Raw genomic sequence first — 25,179 nt, forward strand, 5'->3', positions numbered from 1 at the left:
TCCCCTGTATATAATAATAATGTCCTCCCCTGTGTATAATAATAGTGTTCTCCCCTGTATACAATAATAGTGTCCTCCCCTGTATATAATAATAGTGTCCTCCCCTGTATATAATAATAGTGTCCTCCCCTGTATATAGTAATAGTGTCCTCCCCTGTGTATAATAATAGTGTCCTCCCCTGTATATAATAATAGTGTCCTCCACTGTATATAATAATAGTGTCCTCCCCTGTGTATAATAATAGTGTCCTCCCCTGTATATAATAATACTGTCCTCCACTGTGTATAATGATAGCGTCCTCCCTGTATATAATAATAGTGTCCTCCCCTGTGTATAATAATAGTGTCCTCCCCTGTATATAATAGTGTCCTCCCCTGTATATAATAATAGTGTCCTCCCCTGTGTATAATAATAGTGTCCTCCCTTGTATATAATAATAGTGTCCTCCACTGTGTATAATAATAGTGTCCTGCCCTGTATATAATAGTGCCCTCCCCTGTGTATAATAATAGTGTCCTCCCTGTATATAATAGTGTCCTCCCCTGTATAATAATAGTGTCCTCCCCTGTGTATAATAATAGTGTCCTCCCCTGTATATAATAATAGTGTCCTCCCCTGTATTTAATAATACTGTCCTCCCTGTATATAATAATAGTGTCCTCCCCGTGTATAATAATAGTGTCCTCCCCTGTATATAATAATAGTGTCCTCCCATGTGTATAATAATAGTGTCCTCCCCTGTATATAATAATAGTGTCCTCCCCTTTATATAATTATAGTGTCCTCCCTGTATATAATAATAGTGTCCTCCCCTGTATAATAATAGTGTCCTCCCCTGTATATAATAATACTGTCCTCCCCTGTATATAATAATAGTGTCCTCCCCTGTATATAATTATAGTGTCCTCCCTGTATATAATAATAGTGTCCTCCCCTGTATAATAATAGTGTCCTCCCCTGTGTATAATAATAGCATCCTCCCCTGTGTATAATAATAGCGTCCTCCCCTGTGTATAATAATACTGTCCTCCCCTGTATATAATAATAGTGTCCTCCCCTGTGTATAATAATAATGTCCTCCCCTGTATGTAATAATAGTGTCCTCCCATGTGTGTAATAATACTGTCCTCCCCTGTATGTAATAATAGTGTCCTCCCCTGTTTATAATAATAGTGTCCTCCCCTGTATATAATAATAGTGTCCTCCCCTGTATATAATAATAGTGTCCTCCCCTCTGTATAATAATATTGTCCTCCCCTGTGTATAATAATAGTGTCCTCCCCTGTATATAATAATAGTGTCCTCCCCTGTATATAATAATAGTGTCCTCCCCTGTATAATAATAGTGTCCTCTCCTGTATAATAATAGTGTCCTCCCCTGTATATAATAATAGTGTCCTCCCCTGTATATAATAATAGTGTCCTCCCCTGTATAATAATAGTGTCCTCCCCTGTATATAATAATAGTGTCCTCCCCTGTATATAATAATAGTGTCCTCCCCTGTGTATAATAATAGTGTCCTCCCCTGTATATAATGATAGTGTCCTCCCCTGTATAATAATAGTGTCCTCCCCTGTATATAATAATAGTGTCCCCCCTGTATATAATAATAGTGTCCTCCCCTGTATATAATTATAGTGTCCTGCCCTGTGTATAATAATATTGTCCTCCCCTGTGTATAATAATAGTGTCCTCCCCTGTATATAATAATAGTGTCCTCCCCTGTATATAATAATAGTGTCCTCCCCTGTGTATAATAATAGTGTCCTCCCCTGTATATAATAATAGTGTCCTCCCCTGTATATAATAATAGTGTCCTCCCCTGTATAATAATAGTGTCCTCCCCTGTATATAATAATACTGTCCTCCCCTGTATATAATAATAGTGTCCTCCCCTGTATATAAGAATATTGTCCTCCCCTGTGTATAATAATAGTGTCCTCCCCTGTGTATAATAATAGTGTCCTCCCCTGTATATAATAATAGTGTCCTCCCCTGTATATAATTATAGTGTCCTCCCTCTATATAATAATAGTGTCCTCCCCTGTATAATAATAGTGTCCTCCCCTGTATATAATAATACTGTCCTCCCCTGTATATAATAATATTGTCCTCCCCTGTGTATAATAATAGTGTCCTCCCCTGTATATAATAATAGTATCCTCCCCTGTATATAATAATAGTGTCCTCCCCTGTATATAATAATAGTGTCCTCCCTGTATATAATAATAGTGTCCTCCCCTGTATAATAATAGTGTCCTCCCCTGTATATAATAATACTGTACTCCCCTGTATATAATAATAGTGTCCTACCATTTATATAATAATAGTGTCCTCCCTGTATATAATAATAGTGTCCTTCCCTGTATATAATAATAGTGTCCTCCCCTGTATATAATAATAGTGTCCTCCCCTGTGTATAATAATAGTGTCCTCCCCTCTATATAATAATACTGTCCTCCACTGTGTATAATAATAGCGTCCTCCCTGTATATAATAATACTGTCCTCCCCTGTGTATAATAATAGTGTCCTCACCTGTATATAATAGTGTCCTCCCTTGTATATAATAATAGTGTCCTCCACTGTGTATAATAATAGTGTCCTGCCCTGTATATAATAGTGCCCTCCCCTGTGTATAATAATAGTGTCCTCCCTGTATATAATAGTGTCCTCCCCTGTATAATAATAGTGTACTCCCCTCTGTATAATAATAGTGTCCTCCCCTGTATATAATAATAGTGTCCTCCCCTGTATTTAATAATACTGTCCTCCACTGTGTATAATAATAGTGTCCTCCCTGTATATAATAATAGTGTCCTCCCTGTATATAATAATAGTGTCCTCCCCTGTATATAATAATAGTGTCCTCCCTGTATATAATAATAGTGTCCTCCCTGTATATAATAATAGTGTCCTCCCCTGTGTATAATAATAGTGTCCTCCCCTGTATATAATAATAGTGTCCTCCCCTGTGTATAATAATAGTGTCCTCCCCTGTATATAATAATAGTGTCCTCCCCTGTATATAATTATAGTGTCCTCCCTGTATATAATAATAGTGTCCTCCCCTGTATAATAATAGTGTCCTCCCCTGTATATAATAATACTGTCCTCCCCTGTATATAATAATAGTGTCCTCCCTTGTATATAATTATAGTGTCCTCCCTGTATATAATAATAGTGTCCTCCCCTGTATAATAATAGTGTCCTCCCCTGTGTATAATAATAGCATCCTCCCCTGTGTATAATAATAGCGTCCTCCCCTGTGTATAATAATAGTGTCCTCCCCTGTGTATAATAATACTGTCCTCCCCTGTATATAATAAGAGTGTCCTCCCCTGTGTATAATAATAATGTCCTCCCCTGTATGTAATAATAGTGTCCTCCCCTGTGTGTAATAATACTGTCCTCCCCTGTATGTAATAATAGTGTCCTCCCCTGTATATAATAATAGTGTCCTCCCCTGTATATTATAATAGTGTCCTCCCCTGTATATAATAATAGTGTCCTCCCCTGTGTATAATAATATTGTCCTCCCCTGTGTATAATAATAGTGTCCTCCCCTGTATATAATAATAGTGTTCTCCCCTGTATATAATAATAGTGTCCTCCCCTGTATAATAATAGTGTCCTCCCCTTTATATAATAATAGTGTCCTCCCCTGTATATAATAATAGTGTCCTCCCCTGTATAATAATAGTGTCCTCCCCTGTATATAATAATAGTGTCCTCCCCTGTATATAATAATTGTGTCCTCCCCTGTGTATAATAATAGTGTCCTCCCCTGTATATAATAATAGTGTGCTCCCCTGTATAATAATAGTGTCCTCCCCTGTATATAATAATAGTGTCCCCCCTGTATATAATAATAGTGTCCTCCCCTGTATATAATTATAGTGTCCTCCCTCTATATAATAATAGGGTCCTCCCCTGTATAATAATAGTGTCCTCCCCTGTCTATAATAATAATGCCCTCCCCTGTATATAATAATAGTGTCCTCCCCTGTATATAATAATAGTGTCCTGCCCTGTGTATAATAATATTGTCCTCCCCTGTGTATAATAATAGTGTCCTCCCCTGTATATAATAATAGTGTCCTCCCCTGTATATAATAATAGTGTCCTCCCCTGTGTATAATAATAGTGTCCTCCCCTGTATATAATAATAGTGTACTCCCCTGTATATAATAATAGTGTCCTCCCCTGTATAATAATAGTGTCCTCCCCTGTATATAATAATACTGTCCTCCCCTGTATATAATAATACTGTCCTCCCCTGTATATAAGAATATTGTCCTCCCCTTTGTCTAATAATAGTGTCCTCCCCTGTGTATAATAATAGTGTCCTCCCCTGTATATAATAATAGTGTCCACCCCTGTATAATAATAGTGTCCTCCCCTGTATAATAATAGTGTCCTCCCTGTATATAATAATAGTGTCCTCCCCTGTATATAATTATAGTGTCCTCCCTGTATATAATAATAGTGTCCTCCCCTGTATAATAATAGTGTCCTCCCCTGTATATAATAATACTGTCCTCCCCTGTATATAATAATATTGTCCTCCCCTGTGTATAATAATAGTGTCCTCCCCTGTATATAATAATAGTGTCCTCCCCTGTATATAATAATAGTGTCCTCCCCTGTATATAATAATAGTGTCCTCCCCTGTATATAATAATAGTGTCCTCCCTGTATATAATAATAGTGTCCTCCCCTGTATATAATAATAGTGTCCTCCCCTGTATATAATAATAGTGTCCTCCCCTGTGTATAATAATACTGTCCTCCCTTGTATATAATAATAGTGTCCTCCCCTGTATATAATAATAGTGTACTCCCCTGTATATAATAATAGTGTCCTCCCTGTATATAATAATAGTGTCCTCCCTGTGTATAATAATAGTGTACTCCCCTGTGTATAATAATAGTGTCCTCCTCTGTATATAATAATAGTGTCCTCCACTGTGTATAATAATAGTGTCCTCCACTGTGTATAATAATAGTGTCCTCCCTGTATATAATAATAGTGTCCTCCCTGTATATAATAATAGTGTCCTCCCCTGTGTATAATAATAGTGTCCTCCCCTGTGTATAATAATACTGTCCTCCCCTGTATATAATAATAGTGTCCTCCCCTGTATATAATAATAGTGTCCTCCCCCGTGTATATTAATAGTGTCCTCCCCTGTATATAATAATAGTGTCCTCCCCTGTATATAATAATACTGTCCTCCCCTCTATATAATAAAACTGTCCTCCCCTGTATATAATAATAGTGTTCTCCCCTGTGTATAATAATAGTGTCCTCCCCTGTGTATAATAATAGTGTCCTCCCTTGTATATAATAATAGTGTCCTCCCCTGTATATAATAATAGTGTCCTCCCCGGTATATAATAATAGTGTCCTCCCCTGTGTATATTAGTAGTGTCCTCCCCTGTATATAATAATAGTGTCCTCCCCTGTATATAATAATACTGTCCTCCCCTCTATATAATAATACTGTACTACCCTGTATATAATAAGTGTCCTCCCTGTATATATTAAAAGTGTCCTCCCCTGTGTATAATAATAGTGTCCTCCCCTGTATGTAATAATAGTGTCCTCCCCTCTATATAATAATAGTGTCCTCCCCTGTATATAATAATAGTGTCCTCCCCTGTATATAATAAGTGGCCTCCACTGTATATAATAATAGTGTCCTCCCCTGTATATAATAATAGTGTCCCCCCTGTATATAATAATAGTGTCCTCCCCTGTGTATAATAATAGTGTTCTCCCCTGTATACAATAATAGTGTCCTCCCCTGTATATAATAATAGTGTCCTCCCCTGTATATAATAATAGTGTCCTCCCCTGTATATAGTAATAGTGTCCTCCCCTGTATATAATAATAGTGTCCTCCCCTGTATATAATAATAGTGTCCTCCCCTGTGTATAATAATAGTGTTCTCCCCTGTATACAATAATAGTGTCCTCCCCTGTATATAATAATAGTGTCCTCCCCTGTATATAATAATATTGTCCTCCACTGTATATAATAATAGTGTCCTCCCCTGTGTATAATAATAGTGTCCTCCCCTGTATATAATAATACTGTCCTCCACTGTGTATAATAATAGCGTCCTCCCTGTATATAATAATAGTGTCCTCCCCTGTGTATAATAATAGTGTCCTCCCCTGTATATAATAGTGTCCTCCCCTGTATATAATAATAGTGTCCTCCCCTGTGTATAATAATAGTGTCCTCCCTTGTATATAATAATAGTGTCCTCCACTGTGTATAATAATAGTGTCCTTCCTGTATATAATAATAGTGCCCTCCCCTGTGTATAATAGTGTCCTCCCTGTATATAATAGTGTCCTCCCCTGTATAATAATAGTGTACTCCCCTGTGTATAATAATAGTGTCCTCCCCTGTATATAATAATAGTGTCCTCCCCTGTATTTAATAATACTGTCCTCCACTGTGTATAATAATAGTGTCCTCCCTGTATATAATAATAGTGTCCTCCCTGTATATAATAATAGTGTCCTCCCCTGTGTATAATAATAGTGTCCTCCCCTGTATATAATAATAGTGTCCTCCCCTGTATATAATTATAGTCTCCTCCCTGTATATAATAATAGTGTCCTCCCCTGTATAATAATAGTGTCCTCCCCTGTATATAATAATACTGTCCTCCCCTGTATATAATAATATTGTCCTCCCCTGTGTATAATAATAGTGTCCTCCCCTGTATATAATAATAGTGTCCTCCCCTGTATATAATAATAGTGTCCTCCCCTGTATATAATAATAGTGTCCTCCCTGTATATAATAATAGTGTCCTCCCCTGTATAATAATAGTGTCCTCCCCTGTATATAATAATACTGTACTCCCCTGTATATAATAATAGTGTCCTACCATTTATATAATAATAGTGTCCTCCCTGTATATAATAATAGTGTCCTCCCCTGTATATAATAATAGTGTCCTCCCCTGTATATAATAATAGTGTCCTCCCCTGTGTATAATAATAGTGTCCTCCCCTGTATATAAAAATACTGTCCTCCACTGTGTATAATAATAACGTCCTCCCTGTATATAATAATACTGTCCTCCCCTGTGTATAATAATAGTGTCCTCCCCTGTATATAATAGTGTCCTCCCTTGTATATAATAATAGTGTCCTCCACTGTGTATAATAATAGTGTTCTGCCCTGTATATAATAATAGTGCCCTCCCCTGTGTATAATAATAGTGTCCTCCCTGTATATAATAGTGTCCTCCCCTGTATAATAATAGTGTACTCCCCTCTGTATAATAATAGTGTCCTCCCCTGTATATAATAATAGTGTCCTCCCCTGTATTTAATAATACTGTCCTCCCTGTATATAATAATAGTGTCCTCCCCTGTGTATAATAATAGTGTCCTCCCCTGTGTATAATAATAGTGTCCTCCCTGTATATAATAATAGTGTCCTCCCTGTATATAATAATAGTGTCCTCCCCTGTATATAATAACAGTGTCCTCCACTCTATATAATAATAGTGTCCTCCCCTGTGTATAATAATAGTGTCCTCCCATGTGTATAATAATAGTGTCCTCCCCTGTATATAATAATACTGTCCTCCCTGTATATAATAATAGTGTCCTCCCCTGTGTATAATAATAGTGTCCTCCCCTGTGTATAATAATAGTGTCCTCCCCTGTATATAATAATAGTGTCCTCCCCTGTATATAATAATACTGTCCTCCACTGTGTATAATAATAGTGTCCTCCTTGTATATAATAATATACTTGATAAACGAGGAGGAGGTGTTGCATTGTATGTTAGAAAAGCATATATCTGCACAGAGATTGAAGCTTCAGAGACTGGGAGTTCTGTGGAAACTGTTTGGGTAAGAATACAAGGAGAGAACAACGGAAAGGACACCATTGTAGGCATTTACTACAGGCCACCTGGGCAAGCTGAAGATATGGATGAACTCTTTATGTATCAAATGACCAAGTTCTCCAAAAAATATGACGTAGTGGTCATGGGAGATTTCAACTATCCAGACATTTGTTGGGAATCTCTCTCAAGTAAAACTAACAGGTCAAGCAAATTCTTATCCTCTCTTGCTGACAACTTTATCTTCCAAAAGGTAGGGGAGAAAACAAGGGGATCTGCTACTTTGGATCTAATCCTTATAAACAGGGAGGAAATGGTTGAGGAGGTAAAGGTGGCTGGGACCCTAGGAGGCAGCGATCATGCTATTATAGAATTTTGGATAACTAGAGGAGGAAGACATGTGAAGACTCAAACTTCAAGGTTAGATTTTAGAAAGGCAGATTTTAAGAGACTCAGAAAGAGAATAGGAGGGATCCAATGGCTGGATGTCCTTAAGGACAAAAATGTCCAGGAAGGATGGGAAATTTTTAAAAATGAGATTCTCAAAGCACAATCGTTAACAATCCCGAAAAGTAGGAAGAATGGGAAGCATTTAAGGAAACCAGGATGGATGAACACAGAACTTAAACACATGCTAAAAAGAAAGAAAGAAATGTTTATTAAATGGAAAGAGGGAGGCATATCTAAAGAAGATTATAATTCAGTCTGCAGATCCTGTAGGGCACGTATCAGGTTAGCTAAAGCTGACAATGAATTAAGGCTTGCAAGAGATGTCAAAAGCAATAAAAAAGGATTTTGGGGGTATGTCAAAAGTAAAAGAAAAGTCAAAGATGCTATAGGATTTTTACAGGATGAAAATGGAGAAATGGTAAGAGAGGATGTTGAGAAGGCCGAACTTTTTAATTCCTATTTTGCATCTGTTTTCTCTCAGAAAGAAAATGTAACATCAACTGATCTTCACTGTCCTTTTAAAGGAATAGAGGAATCCAAGTTATCAGTAAACAGAAAGATTGTGAGGGAATATTTAGCTAACATAAATGAGTTCAAGTCTCCAGGTCCAGATGAATTACACCCCAGAGTACTGAAGGAGATTGTAGAAGAAATTTTAGAACCACTCTCCATAATCTTTGAAAATTCTTGGAGAACAGGAGGAGTCCCAGAAGACTGGAGAAGAGCAAATGTTGTTCCTATCTTCAAAAAGGGGAAGAAGGTGGACCCAGGGAACTATAGGCCGGTGAGTCTGACTTCTATACCAGGAAAGATCTTTGAACAAAATTATTAAACAACATGTATGCAAGTACATGGATAAGAATGAAGTGATTAACCAGAGTCAGCATGGGTTTGTAACTAACAAGTCATGTCAGACTAACTTAATTTCCTTCTATGACAGAATCACTGACTGGGTGGATCAGGGAAATGCTGTAGATATAGTATATCTTGACTTCAGCAAAGCATTTGACAAAGTATCTCACATCATCCTTATTGAAAAAATGACCAAGTATGCAATGGACCAGGCAACTGTTAGGTGGATTCATAACTGGCTTAGTGATCGGACTCAAAGGGTGGTTGTAAATGGCTTCACATCCAGCTGGATGAATGTCTCAAGTGGGGTACCACAGGGCTCCGTCCTGGGACCTGTATTGTTCAACATCTTTATCAATGATTTAGATGAAGGAATTGAGGGTAAACTGATTAAATTTGCTGATGACACAAAGCTAGGAGGGATAGCTAATACTAGAGAAGAGAGAGAGAGGATTCAAAAAGACCTAAATAAACTGGAGCAGTGGGCAGCAACCAACAGAATGGTTTTTAACAGGGAAAAATGCAAAGTACTACATCTGGGCAATAAAAATGAAAAAAGCATATACAGAATGGGAGGAATAGAGCTAAGCAACAGTACATGTGAAAAAGACTTAGGTATACTAATAGATCATAGACTGAACATGAGTCAACAGTGTGATGCAGCAGCAAAAAAGGCAAATACAATTCTGGGATGTATTAACAGAAGCATACAGTCTAGATCACGTGAAGTCATTATCGGTCTTTACTCCTCTTTGGTCAGACCTCATCTGGAATACTGTGTACAGTTTTGGGCACCACATTTTAAAAAAGACATCGACAAACTGGAGCAAGTTCAGAGAAGAGCGACCAGAATGGTGACTGGTCTGCAAACCATGTCCTATGAGGAACGGTTGCAGGATTTGGGAATGTTTAGCTTGCAAAAAAGAAGACTGAGAGGAGACTTAATAGCTGTCTACAAATATGTCAAGGGCTGTCACATTGTAGAAGGATCATCTTTATTCTCATTTGCACAAGGAAAGACTAGAAGCAATGGGATGAAACTAAATGGGAGGAGACACAGATTAGATATTAGAAAAAACTTTTTGACAGTTAGGGTGATTAATGAGTGGAACAGGCTGCCACGAGAGGTGGTGAGATCCCCTTCAATGGACGTCTTCAAACAGAGGCTGGACAGACATGATGATCTAGTGCAGGGTTCCCCAACTCCAGTCCTCAAGGCCCACCAACAGATCATGTTTTCAGGATTTCCTTAGTATTACACAGGTGATAATTGCATCACCTACACAGGTGATAATTGCATCACCTGTGCAATACTAAGGAAATCCTGAAAACATGACCTGTTGGTGGGCCTTGAGGACTGGAGTTGGGGAACCCTGATCTAGTGAATCCTGCTTTGAGCAGGGGGTTGGACCAGATGACCCAGGAGGTCCCTTCCAACTCTACCATTCTATGATTCTATATACAGCGCCCTCTATAGAGGAGACACAGTAATCACTACATATACAGCACCTTCTATAGAGGAGACACAGTAATTACTATATATACAGCGCCCCCTATAGAGGAGACACAGTAATCACTACATATACAGCACCCCCTATAGAGAAGACACAGTAACCACTACATATACAGCGCCCCCTATAGAGGACACACAGTAATCACTACATATACAGCGCCCCCTATAGAGGAGACACAGTAATCACTACATATACAGCGCCCCCTATAGAGGAGACACCGTAATCACTACATATACAGCGCCCTCTATAGAGGAGACACAGTAATCACTACATATACAGCGCCCTCTATAGAGAAGACACAGTAACCACTACATATACAGCGCCCCCTATAGAGGACACACAGTAATCACTATATATACAGCGCCCTCTATAGAGGAGACACAGTAATCACTACATATACAGCGCCCTCTATAGAGGAGACACAGTAATCACTACATATACAGCGCCCTCTATAGAGGAGACACAGTAATCACTACATATACAGCGCCCTCTATAGAGGAGACACAGTAATCACTACATATACAGCGCCCCCTATAGAGGAGACACAGTAATCACTACATATACAGCGCCCCCTATAGAGGAGACACAGTAATCACTACATATACAGCGCCCTCTATAGAGGAGACACAGTAATCACTACATATACAGAGCCCCCTATAAAGGAGACACAGTAATCACTACATATACAGCGCCCCCTATAGAGGAGACACAGTAATCACTACATATACAGCACCCTCTATAGAGGAGACACAGTAATCACTACATATACTGCGCCCTCTATAGAGGAGACACAGTAATCACTACATATACAGCGCCCCCTATAGAGGAGACACAGTAATCACTACATATACAGCACCCTCTATAGAGGAGACACAGTAATCACTACATATACAGCGCCCTCTATAGAGGAGACACAGTAATCACTACATATACTGCGCCCTCTATAGAGGAGACACAGTAATCACTACATATACAGCGCCCCCTATAGAGGAGACACAGTAATCACTACATATACAGCACCCTCTATAGAGGAGACACAGTAATCACTACATATACAGCGCCCTCTATAGAGGAGACACAGTAATCACTACATATACAGCGCCATCTATAGAGGAGACACAGTAATCACTACATATACAGTGCCATCTATAGAGGAGACACAGTAATCACTACATATACAGCGCCCTCTATAGAGGAGACACAGTAATCACTACATATACAACGCCCTCTATAGAGGAGACACAGTAATCACTACATATACAGCGCCATCTATAGAGGAGACACAGTAATCACTACATATACAGCGCCCTCTATAGAGGAGACACAGTAATCACTACATATACAGCGCCCCCTATAGAGGAGGCACAGTAATCACTATATATACAGCGCCCCCTATAGAGGACACACAGTAATCACTACATATACAGCGCCCTCTATAGAGGAGACACAGTAATCACTACATATACAGCGCCATCTATAGAGGAGACACAGTAACCACTACATCTACAGAGCCCCCTATAGAGGAGACACAGTAATCACTACATATACAGCGCCCTCTATAGAGGAGACACAGTAACCACTACATCTACAGAGCCCCCTATAGAGGAGACACAGTAATCACTACATATACAGCGCCCTCTATAGAGGAGACACAGTAATCACTACATATACAGAGCCCCCTATAGAGGAGACACAGTAATCACTACATATACAGAGCCCCCTATAGAGGAGACACAGTAATCACTACATATACAGCGCCCTCTATAGAGGAGACACAGTAATCACTACATATACAGCGCCCCCTATAGAGGAGACACAGTAATCACTACATATACAGCGACCCCTATAGAGGAGACACAGTAATCACTACATATACAGCGCCCCCTATAGAGGAGACACAGTAATCACTACATATACAGCGACCCCTATAGAGGAGACACAGTAATCACTACATATACAGCGCCCCCTATAGAGGAGACACAGTAATCACTACATATACAGCGCCCTCTATAGAGGAGACACAGTAATAACTACATATACAGCGCCCCCTATAGAGGAGACACAGTAATCACTACATATACAGCGCCCCCTATAGAGGAGACACAGTAATCACTACATATACAGCGCCATCTATAGAGGAGACACAGTAATCACTAAATATACAGCGCCCCCTATAGAGGAGACACAGTAATCACTAAATATACAGCGCCCTCTATAGAGGAGACACAGTAATCACTATATATACAGCGCCCCCTATAGAGGACACACAGTAATCACTACATATACAGCGCCCTCTATAGAGGAGACACAGTAATCACTACATATACAGCGACCCCTATAGAGGAGACACAGTAATCACTACATATACAGCGCCCTCTATAGAGGAGACACAGTAACCACTACATCTACAGAGCCCCCTATAGAGGAGACACAGTAATCACTACATATACAGCGCCCTCTATAGAGGAGACACAGTAATCACTACATATACAGAGCCCCCTATAGAGGAGACACAGTAATCACTACATATACAGAGCCCCCTATAGAGGAGACACAGTAATCACTACATATACAGCGCCCTCTATAGAGGAGACACAGTAATCACTACATATACAGAGCCCCCTATAGAGGAGACACAGTAATCACTACATATACAGCGACCCCTATAGAGGAGACACAGTAATCACTACATATACAGCGCCCCCTATAGAGGAGACACAGTAATCACTACATATACAGCGCCCTCTATAGAGGAGACACAGTAATAACTACATATACAGCGCCCCCTATAGAGGAGACACAGTAATCACTACATATACAGCGCCCCCTATAGAGGAGACACAGTAATCACTACATATACAGCGCCATCTATAGAGGAGACACAGTAATCACTAAATATACAGCGCCCCCTATAGAGGAGACACAGTAATCACTATATATACAGCGCCCTCTATAGAGGAGACACAGTAATCACTATATATACAGCGCCCCCTATAGAGGAGACACAGTAATCACTATATATACAGCGCCATCTATAGAGGAGACACAGTAATCACTACATATACAGCGCCCTCTATAGAGGTGAGACAGTAATCACTACATATATAGCACCCCCTATAGAGGTGAGACAGTAATCACTACATATACAGCGCCCCCTATAGAGGAGACACAGTAATCACTACATATACAGCGCCCCCTATAGAGGAGACACAGTAATCACTACATATACAGCGCCCCCTATAGAGGAGGCACAGTAATCACTACATATACAGCGCCATCTATAGAGGAGACACAGTAATCACTCCATATACAGCGCCCCCTATAGAGGGGAGACAGTAATCACTACATATACAGCGCCCCCTATAGAGGAGACACAGTAATCACTACATATACAGAGCCCCCTATAGAGGAGACACAGTAATCACTACATATACAGCGCCATCTATAGAGGAGACACAGTAATCACTACATATACAGCGCCCTCTATAGAGGAGACACAGTAATCACTACATATACAGCGCCCCCTATAGAGGAGACACAATAATCACTACATATACAGCGCCCCCTATAGAGGAGACACAGTAATCACTACATATACAGCACCCCCTATAGAGGAGACACAGTAATCACTACATATACAGCGCCATCTATAGAGGAGACACAGTAATCACTACATATACAGTGCCCCCTATAGAGGAGACACAGTAATCACTACATATACAGCGCCCCCTATAGAGGAGACAGTAATCACTATATATACAGCGCCCCCTATAGAGGAGACATATCACTCACTACATATACAGCGCCCTCTACAGAGGAGACACAGTTATCACTACATATACAGCGCCCCCTATAGAGGAGACACAGTAATCACTACATATACAGCGCCCCCTATAGAGGAGACACAGTAATCACTACATATACAGCACCCCCTATAGAGGAGACACAGTAATCACTACATATACAGCGCCATCTATAGAGGAGACACAGTAATCACTACATATACAGTGCCCCCTATAGAGGAGACACAGTAATCACTACATATACAGCGCCCGCTATAGAGGAGACACAGTAATCACTATATATACAGCGCCCCCTATAGAGGAGACACAGTAATCACTACATATACAGCGACCCCTATAGAGGAGACAGTAATCACTACATATACAGCGACCCCTATAGAGGAGACAGTAATCACTACATATACAGCGCCCCCTATAGAGGAGACACAGTAATCACTACATATACAGAGACCTCTATAGAGGAGGCACAGTAATCACTACATATACAGCGACCTCTATAGAGGAGACACAGTAATCACTACATATACAGCGCCCTCTATAGAGGAGACACAGTAATCACTACATATACAGCGCCCGCTATAGAGGAGACACAGTAATCACTATATATACAGCGCCCCCTATAGAGGAGACACAGTAATCACTACATATACAGCGACCCCTATAGAGGAGACAGTAATCACTACATATACAGCGACCCCTATAGAGGAGACAGTAATCACTACATATACAGCGCCCCCTATAGAGGAGACACAGTAATCACTACATATACAGAGACCTCTATAGAGGAGGCACAGTAATCACTACATATACAGCGCCCCCTATAGAGGAGACACAGTAATCACTATATATACAGCGCCCTCTATAGAGGAGACACAGTAATCACTACATATACAGCGCCCTCTATAGAGGAGACAGTAATCACTACATATACAGAGACCTCTATAGAGGAGGCACAGTAATCACTACATATACAGCGCCCTCTATAGAGGAGACACAGTAATCACTACATATACAGCGCCCTCTATAGAGGAGACACAGTAATCACTACATATACAGAGCCCTCTATAGAGGAGACACAGTAATCACTACATATACAGCGCCCCCTATAGAGGAGACACAGTAATCACTACATATACTGCGCCCTCTATAGAGGAGACACAGTAATCACTACATATACAGTGCCATCTATAGAGGAGACACAGTAATCACTACATATACAGCACCCCCTATAGAGGAGACACAGTAATCACTACATATACAACGCCCCCTATAGAGGAGACACAGTAATCACTACATATACAGCACCCCCTATAGAGGAGACACAGTAATCACTACATATACAGCGCCCTCTATAGAGGAGACACAGTAATCACCATATATACAGCGCCCCCTATAGAGGAGACATATCACTCACTACATATACAATGCCCTCTAGAGGAGACACAGTAATCACTACATATACAGCGCCCCCTACAGAGGAGACACAGTCAACACTACATATACAGCGCCCCCTACAGAGGAGACATAGTAATCACTACATATACAGGGCCCCCTATAGAGGAGACACAGTAATCACTATATATACAGAGTCCTCTATAGAGGAGACACAGTAATCACTATATATACAGCGCCCCCTATAGAGGAGACACAGTAATCACTACATATACAGCGCCATCTATAGAGGAGGCACAGTAATCACTATATATACAGCGCCCTCTATAGAGGAGACACAGTAATCACTATATATACAGCGCCCCCTATAGAGGAGACACAGTAATCACTACATATACAGCGCCCCCTATAGAGGACACAGTAATCACTACATATACAGCGCCCCCTATAGAGGGGAGACAGTAATCACTACATATACAGCGCCCCCTATAGAGGAGACACAGTAATCACTACATATACAGCGCCCCCTATAGAGGAGACACAATAATCACTACATATACAACGCCCCCTATAGAGGAGACAGTAATCACTATATATACAGCGCCCCCTATAGAGGAGACATATCACTCACTACATATACAGCGCCCTCTACAGAGGAGACACAGTTATCACTACATATACAGCGCCCCCTATAGAGGAGACACAGTAATCACTACATATACAGCGCCCCCTATAGAGGAGACACAGTAATCACTACATATACAGCGCCCCCTATAGAGGAGACATATCACTCACTACATATACAGCGCCCTCTACAGAGGAGACACAGTTATCACTACATATACAGCGCCCCCTATAGAGGAGACACAGTAATCACTACATATACAGCGCCCCCTATAGAGGAGACACAGTAATCACTACATATACAGCGCCATCTATAGAGGAGACACAGTAATCACTACATATACAGCGCCATCTATAGAGGAGACACAGTAATCACTACATATACAGCGCCATCTATAGAGGAGACACAGTAATCACTACATATACAGCGCCATCTATAGAGGAGACAGTAATCACTACATATACAGCGCCCCCTATAGAGGAGACACAGTAATCACTACATATACAGCGCCATCTATAGACGAGGCACAGTAATCACTACATATACAACGCCCTCTATAGAGGAGACACAGTAATCACTACATATACAGCACCCCCTATAGAGGAGACACAGTAATCACTACATATACAGCGCCATCTATAGAGGAGACACAGTAATCACTACATATACAGTGCCCCCTATAGAGGAGACACAGTAATCACTACATATACAGCGCCATCTATAGAGGAGACACAGTAATCACTACATATACAGCGCCCCCTATAGAGGAGACACAGTAACCACTACATATACAGCACCCCCTATAGAGGAGACACAGTAATCACTACATATACAACGCCCTCTATAGAGGAGACACAGTAATCACTACATATACAGCGCCCCCTATAGAGGAGACACAGTAATCACTACATATACAGCACCCCCTATAGAGGAGACACAGTAATCACTACATATACAGCGCCCCCTATAGAGGAGACACAGTAACCACTACATATACAGCGCCCCCTATAGAGGAGACACAGTAATCACTATATATACAGCGCCCTCTATAGAGGAGACACAGTAATCACTATATAAACAGCGCCCCCTATAGAGGAGACATATCACTCACTACATATACAATGCCCTCTATAGAGGAGACACAGTAATCACTACATATACAGCGCCCCCTACAGAGGAGACACAGTCAACACTACATATACAGCGCCCCCTACAGAGGAGACACAGTCAACACTACATATACAGCGCCCCCTACAGAGGAGACACAGTCAACACTACATATACAGAGCCCTCTATAGAGGAGACACAGTAATCACTACATATACAGCGCCCTCTATAGAGGAGACACAGTAATCACTACATATACAGCGCCATCTATAGAGGAGACACAGTAATCACTACATATACAGCGCCATCTATAGAGGAGACACAGTAATCACTACATATACAGCGCCCCCTATAGAGGAGACACAGTAATCACTACATATACAGCGCCCTCTATAGAGGAGACACAGTAATCACTACATATACAGCGCCATCTATAGAGGAGACACAGTAATCACTACATATACAGCGCCATCTATAGAGGAGACACAGTAATCACTACATATACAGTGCCCTCTATAGAGGAGACACAGTAATCACTACATATACAGCGCCCCCTATAGAGGAAACACAGTAATCACTACATATACAGCGCCCCCTATAGAGGAAACACAGTAACCACTACATATACAGGGCCCCCTATAGAGGAGACACAGTAATCACTATATAAACAGCGCCCCCTATAGAGGAGACATATCACTCACTACATATACAATGCCCTCTAGAGGAGACACAGTAATCACTACATATACAGCGCCCCCTACAGAGGAGACACAGTCAACACTACATATACAGCGCCCCCTACAGAGGAGACATAGTAATCACTACATATACAACGCCCCCTATAGAGGAGACACAGTAATCACTACATATACAGCGCCCCCTATAGAGGAGACACAGTAATCACTATATATACAGAGTCCTCTATAGAGGAGACACAGTAATCACTACATATACAGCGCCCCCTATAGAGGAGGCACAGTAATCACTACATATACAGCGCCATCTATAGAGGAGGCACAGTAATCACTATATATACAGCGCCCTCTATAGAGGAGACACAGTAATCACTATATATACAGCGCCCCCTATAGAGGAGACACAGTAATCACTACATATACAGCGCCCCCTATAGAGGACACAGTAATCACTACATATACAGCGCCCTCTATAGAGGAGACACAGTAATCACTATATATACAGCGCCCCCTATAGAGGAGACATATCACTCACTACATATACAGCGCCCCCTATAGAGGAGACACAGTAATCACTACATATACAGCGCCATCTATAGAGGAGACACAGTAATCACTACATATACAGCGCCCTCTAGAGGAGACACAGTAATCACTACATATACAGCGCCATCTATAGAGGAGACACCGTAATCACTACATATACAGCGCCCCCTATAGAGGAGACACAGTAATCACTACATATACAGCGCCATCTATAGAGGAGACACAGTAATCACTACATATACAGCGACCCCTATAGAGGAGACACAGTAATCACTATATATACAGCGCCCCCTATAGAGGAGACACAGTAATCACTACATATACAGCGCCCCCTATAGAGGAGACACAGTAATCACTATATATACAGCGCCATCTATAGAGGAGACACAGTAATCACTACATATACAGTGCCCCCTATAGAGGAGACATATCACTCACTACATATACAGCGCCCCCTATAGAGGAGACACAGTAATCACTACATATACAGCGCCATCTATAGAGGAGACACAGTAATCACTACATATACAGTGCCCCCTATAGAGGAGACACAGTAATCACTACATATACAGCGCCCTCTATAGAGGAGACACAGTAATCACTACATATACAGCGCCCTCTATAGAGGAGGCACAGTAATCACTACATATACAGCGCCCCCTATAGAGACACAGTAATCACTACATATACAGTGCCATCTATAGAGGAGACACAGTAATCACTACATATACAGCGCCCCCTATAGAGGAGACATATCACTCACTACATATACAGCGCCCCCTATAGAGACACAGTAATCACTACATATACAGAGCCCCCTATAAAGGAGACACAGTAATCACTACATATACAGCGCCCCCTATAGAGGAGACTCAGTAATCACTACATATACAGCGCCCCCTATAGAGGAGACACAGTAATCACTACATATACAGCGCCCCCTATAGAGGAGACACAGTAATCACTACATATACAGCGACCTCTATAGAGGAGACACAGTAACCACTACATATACAGCGCCCCCTATAGAGGAAACACAGTAATCACTACATATACAGCGACCCCTATAGAGGAGACACAGTAATCACTACATATACAGCGCCATCTATAGAGGAGACACAGTAATCACTACATATACAGCGCCCCTTATAGAGGAGACACAGTAATCACTACATATACAGCGACCTCTATAGAGGAGACACAGTAACCACTACATATACAGCGCCCTCTATAGAGGAGACACAGTAATCACTACATATACAGCGCCCCCTATAGAGGAGACACAGTAATCACTACATATACAGCGCCCCCTATAGAGGAGACACAGTAACCACTACATATACAGCGCCCCCTATAGAGGAGACACAGTAATCACTACATATACAGCGCCATCTATAGAGGAGACACAGTAACCACTACATATACAGCGCCCCCTATAGAGGAGACACAGTAATCACTACATATACAGCGCCATCTATAGAGGAGACACAGTAACCACTACATATACAGCGCCCCCTATAGAGGAGACACAGTAATCACTACATATACAGCGCCCTCTATAGAGGAGACACAGTAACCACTACATATACAGCGCCCTCTATAGAGGAGACACAGTAATCACTACATATACAGCGCCCCCTATAGAGGAGACATATCACTCACTACATATACAGCGCCCTCTATAGAGGAGACACAGTAATCACTATATATACAGCGCCCTCTATAGAGGAGACACAGTAATCACTACATATACAGCGCCCTCTATAGAGGAGACACAGTAATCACTACATATACAGCGACCTCTATAGAGGAGACACAGTAATCACTACAGATACAGCGCCCTCTATAGAGGAGACACAGTAATCACTACATATACAGCGACCTCTATAGAGGAGACACAGTAATCACTACATATACAGCGCCCCCTATAGAGGAGACACAGTAATCACTACATATACAGCGCCCGCTATAGAGGAGACACAGTAATCACTATATATACAGCGCCCGCTATAGAGGAGACACAGTAATCACTACATATACAGCGACCCCTATAGAGGAGACACAGTAATCACTACATATACAGCGACCCCTATAGAGGAGACACAGTAATCACTACATATACAGCACCTTCTATAGAGGAGACACAGTAATCACTACATATACAGCGCCCCCTATAGAGGAGACACAGTAATCACTACATATACAGCGCCCCCTATAGAGGAGACACAGTAATTACTACACAAGGATTTGGATTTCTGGCTCACGGAATGAATTACCTATACGATGGACTACTTGCTAGAGATGGGGTGCACCTTACGAAGACTGGAAAACATGTATTTGGAAGTCGCCTTGCTACACTCATCAGAAGAGCTTTATACCAGAACAATGTGGGAAGGGAAGCAAAAGGCCAGAAAAAGCCATACAGCTGACAAATACTATTGAGATCTCTGCTACTGGAAGTGGAAAGGAAGAACAAAGACAAAAAAATTTAAATAATAAAAATATGGGAGGAAGAGAAACCAATCACAAACTAAAATGTTTTTATACAAATGCACAAAGCATGGGCAACAAACAAGGAGAATTGGAACTACTAACGCAGGAAAAGGAATATGATGTCATTGGAATCACTGAAACTTGGTGGGACGATACACATGATTGGAATAAAAGGCTAAAAGGATACAACTTATTTGCAAGAAACAGACTTGATAAACGAGGAGGAGGTGTTGCATTGTATGTTAGAAAAGCGTATATCTGCACAGAGATTGAAGCTTCAGAGACTGGGAGTTCTGTGGAAACTGTTTGGGTAAGAATACAAGGAGAGAACAACGGAAAGGACACCATTGTAGGCATTTACTACAGGCCACCTGGGCAAGCTGAAGCTATGGATGAACTCTTTATGTATCAAATGACCAAGTTCTCCAAAAAATATGACGTAGTGGTCATGGGAGATTTCAACTATCCAGACATTTGTTGGGAATCTCTCTCAAGTAAAACTAACAGGTCAAGCAAATTCTTATCCTCTCTTGCTGACAACTTTATCTTCCAAAAGGTAGGGGAGAAAACAAGGGGATCTGCTACTTTGGATCTAATCCTTATAAACAGGGAGGAAATGGTTGAGGAGGTAAAGGTGGCTGGGACCCTAGGAGGCAGCGATCATGCTATTATAGAATTTTGGATAACTAGAGGAGGAAGACATGTGAAGACTCAAACTTCAAGGTTAGATTTTAGAAAGGCAGATTTTAAGAGACTCAGAAAGAGAATAGGAGGGATCCAATGGCTGGATGTCCTTAAGGACAAAAATGTGCAGGAAGGATGGGAAATTTTTAAAAATGAGATTCTCAAAGCACAATCGTTAACAATCCCGAAAAGTAGGAAGAATGGGAAGCATTTAAGGAAACCAGGATGGATGAACACAGAACTTAAACACATGCTAAAAAGAAAGAAAGAAATGTTTATTAAATGGAAAGAGGGAGGCATATCTAAAGAAGATTATAATGCAGTCTGCAGATCCTGTAGGGCACGTATCAGGTTAGCTAAAGCTGACAATGAATTAAGGCTTGCAAGAGATGTCAAAAGCAATAAAAAAGGATTTTGGGGGTATGTCAAAAGTAAAAGAAAAGTCAAAGATGCTATAGGATTTTTACAGGATGAAAATGGAGAAATGGTAAGAGAGGATGTTGAGAAGGCCGAACTTTTTAATTCCTATTTTGCATCTGTTTTCTCTCAGAAAGAAAATGTAACATCAACTGATCTTCACTGTCCTTTTAAAGGAATAGAGGAATCCAAGTTATCAGTAAACAGAAAGATTGTGAGGGAATATTTAGCTAACATAAATGAGTTCAAGTCTCCAGGTCCAGATGAATTACACCCCAGAGTACTGAAGGAGATTGTAGAAGAAATTTTAGAACCACTCTCCATAATCTTTGAAAATTCTTGGAGAACAGGAGAAGTCCCAGAAGACTGGAGAAGAGCAAATGTTGTTCCTATCTTCAAAAAGGGGAAGAAGGTGGACCCAGGGAACTATAGGCCGGTGAGTCTGACTTCTATACCAGGAAAGATCTTTGAACAAAATTATTAAACAACATGTATGCAAGTACATGGATAAGAATGAAGTGATTAACCAGAGTCAACATGGGTTTGTAACTAACAAGTCATGTCAGACTAACTTAATTTCCTTCTATGACAGAATCACTGACTGGGTGGATCAGGGAAATGCTGTAGATATAGTATATCTTGACTTCAGCAAAGCATTTGACAAAGTATCTCACATCATCCTTATTGAAAAAATGACCAAGTATGCAATGGACCAGGCAACTGTTAGGTGGATTCATAACTGGCTTAGTGATCGGACTCAAAGGGTGGTTGTAAATGGCTTCACATCCAGCTGGATGAATGTCTCAAGTGGGGTACCACAGGGCTCCGTCCTGGGACCTGTATTGTTCAACATCTTTATCAATGATTTAGATGAAGGAATTGAGGGTAAACTGATTAAATTTGCTGATGACACAAAGCTAGGAGGGATAGCTAATACTAGAGAAGAGAGAGAGAGGATTCAAAAAGACCTAAATAAACTGGAGCAGTGGGCAGCAACCAACAGAATGGTTTTTAACAGGGAAAAATGCAAAGTACTACATCTGGGCAATAAAAATGAAAAAAGCATATACAGAATGGGAGGAATAGAGCTAAGCAACAGTACATGTGAAAAAGACTTAGGTATACTAATAGATCATAGACTGAACATGAGTCAACAGTGTGATGCAGCAGCAAAAAAGGCAAATACAATTCTGGGATGTATTAACAGAAGCATACAGTCTAGATCACGTGAAGTCATTATCGGTCTTTACTCCTCTTTGGTCAGACCTCATCTGGAATACTGTGTACAGTTTTGGGCACCACATTTTAAAAAAGACATCGACAAACTGGAGCAAGTTCAGAGAAGAGCGACCAGAATGGTGACTGGTCTGCAAACCATGTCCTATGAGGAACGGTTGCAGGATTTGGGAATGTTTAGCTGCAAAAAAGAAGACTGAGAGGAGACTTAATAGCTGTCTACAAATATGTCAAGGGCTGTCACATTGTAGAAGGATCATCTTTATTCTCATTTGCACAAGGAAAGACTAGAAGCAATGGGATGAAACTAAATGGGAGGAGACACAGATTAGATATTAGAAAAAACTTTTTGACAGTTAGGGTGATTAATGAGTGGAACAGGCTGCCACGAGAGGTGGTGAGTTCCCCTTCAATGGACATCTTCAAACAGAGGCTGGACAGACATCTGTCTGAGATGATCTAGTGAATCCTGCTTTGAGCAGGGGGTTGGACCAGATGACCCAGGAGGTTCCTTCCAACTCTACCATTCTATGATTCTATGATTCTATGATTCTAATAGTGTCCTCCCTGTATAATAATAGTGTCCTCCACTGTATATAATAATAGTGTCCTCCCCTGTATATAATAATAGTGTCCTCCCCTGTGTATAATAATAGTGTCCTCCCCTGTGTATAATAATAGTGTCCTCCCCTGTATATAATAATAGTGTCCTCCCTGTATATAATAATAGTGTCCTCCCCTGTGTATAATAATAGTGTCCTCCCATGTGTATAATAATAGTGTCCTCCCCTGTATATAATAATCATGTCCCCCCATGTGTATAACAATAGCGTCCTCCTCTGTTTATAATAATAGTGTCCTCCCTTGTATATAATAATAGTGTCCTCCCCTGTATATAATAATAGTGTCCTCCCCTGTGTATAATAATAGTGTCCTCCCCTGTGTATAATAATAGTGTCCTCCCCTGTGTATAATAATAGTGTCCTCCACTGTGTATAATAATAGTGTCCTCCCTGTATATAATAATAGTGTCCTCACTGTATATAATAATAGTGTCCTCCCCTGTGTATAATAATAGTGTCCTCCCCTGTATATAATAATAGTGTATTCCACTGTATATAATAATAGTGTCCTCCCCTGTGTATAATAATAGTGTCCTCCCCTGTATATAATAATACTGTCCTCCACTGTGTATAATAATAGTGTCCTCCTTGTATATAATAATAGTGTCCTCCCTGTATAATAATAGTGTCCTCCACTGTATATAATAATAGTGTCCTCCCCTGTGTATAATAATAGTGTCCTCCCCTGTGTATAATAATAGTGTCCTCCCCTGTGTATAATAATAGTGTCATCCCCTGTATATAATAATAGTGTCCTCCCTGTATATAATAATAGTGTCCTCCCCTGTGTATAATAATAGTGTCCTCCCATGTGTATGATAATAGTGTCCTCCCCTGTATATAATAATCATGTCCCC

The sequence above is a fragment of the Phyllobates terribilis genome, unplaced genomic scaffold (assembly GCF_046119375.1).
Source record: "Phyllobates terribilis strain yellow unplaced genomic scaffold, ASM4611937v1 Scaffold_25__1_contigs__length_18738178, whole genome shotgun sequence".
In the NCBI taxonomy this organism is placed as follows: Eukaryota; Metazoa; Chordata; class Amphibia; order Anura; family Dendrobatidae; genus Phyllobates; species Phyllobates terribilis.